At 42.9% G+C, this 5,028-nt stretch overlaps 1 non-coding gene across 1 annotated transcript; it reads right to left on the bottom strand.

Moving 5' to 3' along the window:
• Positions 1 to 4,150: 4,150 nt before the first annotated feature.
• LOC138084832 (U6 spliceosomal RNA) lies at positions 4,151 to 4,253 on the bottom strand. The gene has a single exon (XR_011145240.1). It is a non-coding gene; the product is annotated as a U6 spliceosomal RNA (small nuclear RNA).
• Between the last annotated feature and the right edge of the window lie 775 nt (positions 4,254 to 5,028).

Genomic DNA, 5,028 nt, shown 5'->3' with positions numbered 1-5,028 from the left:
TGGGATCACAGTTACTATGAGATCAAAAAGAAGATTGTTTTAAATTTGAAATGAATTTTCTGAAAATAACTCGAGGACTGATATGGAAGTGGTTAGAATCCAAGTTGGTCATCCTTCAGTATGTGGGAATCTGGGGGATACTTGAAGAATGCTTCCTGCTTGAGCAGTAATCATCTGAGGGAGTTGTTTCCAAGGAAAATCAGACACAGACACAGATGTAAGTGGCTACATCCAATTTTATTTAAGACAATGATAATACAGACAAGGATACCCTAGCATTTCGGATCATCCAGCTTCAACAGATGCAAGTGGTAGGGACTCACAACTCAGAAGCCATATGTTTCTTGGCTGGTAATTTCCTATGAGGAGGAATCAGGAAGGATCTTGGCTGAACCAAGCTAATAGATTTTTTGCTGAGGGCAGACCAGATGAACTGGGTACTAATAATGGGCAGTGAGGAAGTTTGATCAGATTCCTGGGGAGACCAGATATCAACAGTGGGGTTTTTTGCTGAACTGACTTAGAATTATTATTCAAACTGGAATTTACAAGGAAGCCCTCTGATAATTCGAGGAGAAGGATCATGAGCCTGAATAAATTTTGGTGAAACAATGCCTCCCTGCCTCACTTGTGTAACCCAGTGAGCAGGTGCATCTAACAGGGACTCAGTAGACATTCTCCCTCAGTTCCACTTCACGTCTTCTCTTACACTTTCCTTTGGGGACAACTATTTCACTTGCCACATCAGTAAATGAAGGTTATTGCAGCCCAAAGGCCCTCATCCACTGCAGCCCCAAGACAGTGTGCCCTGAGGGCAGTTCAAGGAGGAGATGAAAGTTGGTGTCCTGAGGTGATCACCGTTCACATCACATGGATGACTTCAATAAGCCCAGATTCTTGCCTCTTTCCATACAAAGGAAGAAAAAAAAAAAAAGAAAAAAAAATTCCCTGATGGTACAGTGATTAAGAATCCACTAATCAGTGCAAGGGATACTGGTTGGATCCCTGGTTTGGGAAGGTCCCACAGGCTGTGGAGCAACTAAGCCCAAGCCCCACAAGCACTGGACTAGAGCCTGGGAGCCGTGACTACTGAAGTGGACACACCCTGGGGCCATGCTCTGCAAATGAGAGAAGCCACAGAAATGAGAAACCAATGTATTTCTACTAGAGAGTGGCCTCTGCTGTCTACAACAAGAGAAGCAAGGAAGACCCAGCACAGCCAAAATAAGTAAATTTTAGAAATTAGAAAAATAAATAAAATTTAAAATGCATGAAAATTAGTGAGATATATCATTTTTATCATATGCAATAATCTTTTGATGTTTTCTGATTTTTTTTAACACCAAATGATCTTATATACTATGGCTTTCCTTATAACTTTTTTTTTTTCTCCTTATAACTTTTGAACAGTTTCTTAGAGCTATCTGAGAAGCCACCTTTCTGGCTATAATCTGTAGTCACCAAATAAAACACACTTCTCATGTTTTAGGTTGTGTATTTATTGTCATTTGATATGCTCTTCCGAGACCTTTCCCCAACACACGTGTCCTGGTCCCACTCACCTGAGTTCCAGGAGTTAGATGGAAACTGACAATGAAAACATTAGCCACCCCTTGAAAGTAGAGAGACATTTTATTTGATAGCGATGTTTAGGACCCAAGCACAGGAGACAGATTCTCAGTAGCTCTGAGAAAACTGCTTCAAGAAGGCAGGAGGGGGAGTCCTGTGATAAAGTTTGTAAAAAGGGAGAAGGCAGTCTGAACATCAAAGATTGTTGTTGTTCAGTCACTCAGTCCAGTCTGACTTTGCAATACCAGGGGCTGCTATAAGAAAAATCAGATTTCAAATGAAGGAATTTAGCATACTGCATATGAGAAGATGCAAGCCTCTGGGCTCATTGAATTCATTCCTTTCATATGCACCTCAGCTCTCTGGGGCCAAATCTTATTCCCTTGTTCAATTTAAGGAGTGGTAGATGCCCCATATGGCTCCTTTTTTCAACCTCTGAGTTCCTCAGTGATCACCATGGGGAGCAGTGACATCTGTTGGATTGGAGGTCTGGGAACCCTCATTCACATTTGGATGCCAGAAATCTCTGGTGACTGTGTCATTTCTTGTTTATTTCAATAATATTGTGAACCAAAAACTGCTCTAAATATAATGTTTACATCCTAAAGGAAATCAGTCCTGAATATTCATTGGAAGGACTGATGCTCAAGCTGAAGCTCCAATACTTTGGCCACCTGATGCAAAGAACTGACTCATTTGAAAAGACTCTGATCCTGGGAAAGATTGAAAGCAGGAGGAGAATGGGATGACAGAGGATGAGATGGTTGGATGGCACCACCGACTCAATGGACATGAGTTTGAGGAAACTCCGGGAGTTGGTGATAGACAGGGAGGCCTGGCCTGCTGCAGTCCGTGGGGTCACAAAGGGTTGGACATGACTGAGCAATTGAACTGAACTGAACTGAATTATTCAAAATACCCTTGGAAATCTTTTGAGTCAAATTTTATTAATCTACATATTTTTTTAAAGAAACAATTCTTGTTCATTTATGGTTAAAATCAGTTTTTAAATCTCATTTGTTTTCTGAGGCTTCTAAGCAAGTACAATATTTTTTTAATTACCCACATGGCTTCTTAAAAATAGTATATTGCCTCAATAAACTCTAGAGAAATTTGCATATGAACCACTGTGCAAATATTTATACTCAATGATATTACCAGAAGACACAATTTTTAAAATATTTATTTAATTATTTGGGTCTTAGTCATGCACCCAGGATCTTTGATCTTCCTTGTGACCCTGTGTGTGGATATTGTGTGTGTATGTGTGTGTGCATTTATATGTTCAGTTGACTCCAACTCTTTGTGACTCCATGGACCACACGGCACCCCATGTGAGCCGCATGACCAGGCTCCTCTGTCCATGGAATTTTCCAGGCAGGGGTACTGGAGTAGGGTGCCAGTTCCTTCTCCAGGGGTTCTCCCAAACCCAGGGATAGAACCCATGTCTTCTGTTCTCCTGCACTGGCAGGCAGATTCTTTGTCACTGGGCCACCTGGGAAATCTGGGGGATCATTCAGCTGTGGCATGCAAACACTTAGTTTCAGGATATGAAATCTAGTTCCCTGACCAGGGATTGAACCAGGGCCCACTGTGCTGGGAACATGGAGTCATACCCACTGGATCACCAGGGAAGTTCCAGGGCAGCAAGGTTTATTGAAAATTCTAAGTATACAGTCCTGATTACAAAACTGATTTTTATTCTGAGGTGCTGTGGCCAGCGCAGCAGGTAGGGATTGAAAGTGGTCGATGCACAGTTTGGAAAAAAGAAATTAGAGACAGAATTAAAGTTTCAAAGATGGAACTGGGGGGACTCAAGACCTCTCGGATCAAGAGCCCTGTTCTTTGGAGCCAGGTCACTTTTATTTAGTGTCTTGGCATGCAGAAAGTATCTGATGTGCTATGATAAAATCAGTCCTGTGTCCCCGGTCATCTCTTGTATTGCTATATTTTGCCTTTATTCTTTTCCCATGGGGTTTTTCTCATGGTTTAGCCAGAGCAACAGGTGGCTGACTATTAACCTCTGCACTCTGGTCTGACCTACGAGCAGCTGGCCTAGAGACCTGAAGCTCAGAATGTCTATCACTGAAGATGAATCCAGTTTCTCCTACTCCCTCCCACCCCCACCCCCACCTCCTGCACTGGCTACTGGAACAGCTTGGATGAATCCTGATTCATCAGTGAGCACATGTAATATGTGAGTCCAATTTCAGTACCTAGGTTTTGCTTTCCTCTGTTGTAAGCAACAGTGGTTAAGTTGAAGGGATAAAGACTCATGCTATTCATGAGGAGGGAGAAGACTGTAAAAAAAATTATGGAGTGCTTATGTAATAATTATCTCTTGTTCAACAACTCCAGAGCCCAGTCCTCAACAGGCAATATCTCATTTTGTGAGTCACTCAATCATGTCTGATTCTTTGTGACCCCATGGACTATACAGTCCATGGAATTCTCCAGGCCAGAATACTGGAGAGGGTAGCCTTTCCATTCTCCAGGGGATCTTCCAAACCCAAGGATCGAACCCAGGTCTTCCAAAATGCAGATGGATTATTTACCAGCTGAGCCACCAGGGAAGCCAAAAAAAAATATGGAACGTTTCATGAATTTGTGTGTCATCCTTGTGCAGGGGCCATGACAAACTTCTCTGTATCATTTCAATTTCAGTATATGTGTTGCCAAAGCGAGAGAAAATATCTCGTTGGATCACGCAAAAAATCCCATAAACTGTATGTGCATCATTATATTCACTGTGGGGGAACCAAAGTTCTGCCTAAGGTCCTCCCAGCCTTATATCCCCTTCCATCAGAGCAGAAACAATTGCAGTCTCTGAATCCTTAGCTGCTGCTGCTGCTGCTGCTAAGTCACTTCAGTCGTGTCCGACTCTGTGCGACCCCATAGACAGCAGCCCACCAGGCTCCCCTGTCCCTGGGTTTCTCTAGGCAAGAATACTGGAGTGAGTTGCCATTTCCTTCTCCAATGCATGAAAGTGAAAAGTGCAATTGAAGTCACTCAGTCGTGTCCTACTCTTCACGACCCCATGGACTGCAGCCTACCAGGCTCCTCCATCCATGGGATTTTCCAGGCAAGAGTACTGGAGTGGGGTGCCATTGCCTTCAGGGAAAATTTATTTGGCTGCACTTGTTTAGACACACTGAGAGGGTTAAATTTATGTGTCAACTTCACTGTGAGTTGAGATGCCCAGATCACAGGTCAAAGATTAAGATTAAGGATAATCTGTAAGGGAACTCCTAGAAGAGATTAGCATTGAAATCAGTAATTGATTTAAGACATCAGTTCTCACCAATGTGGGTGGGCATCACTTTATCCTCTGGGGGCTTGAATGGAAGAAGGGCAACAGTTCTCCCTCTCTCTCTTCTTGGTCATGAATACTGGAGCTTCTAGCTCCTGAACCTGGAAACTCCAGTACATACACAAGTGGCTCCCTGGTTCTTAGAACCT

This window comes from Capricornis sumatraensis, chromosome 8 (genome assembly GCF_032405125.1).
Source record: "Capricornis sumatraensis isolate serow.1 chromosome 8, serow.2, whole genome shotgun sequence".
Classification (NCBI taxonomy): Eukaryota; Metazoa; Chordata; class Mammalia; order Artiodactyla; family Bovidae; genus Capricornis; species Capricornis sumatraensis.
This window is presented reverse-complemented; position numbering and strand designations above follow the sequence as displayed.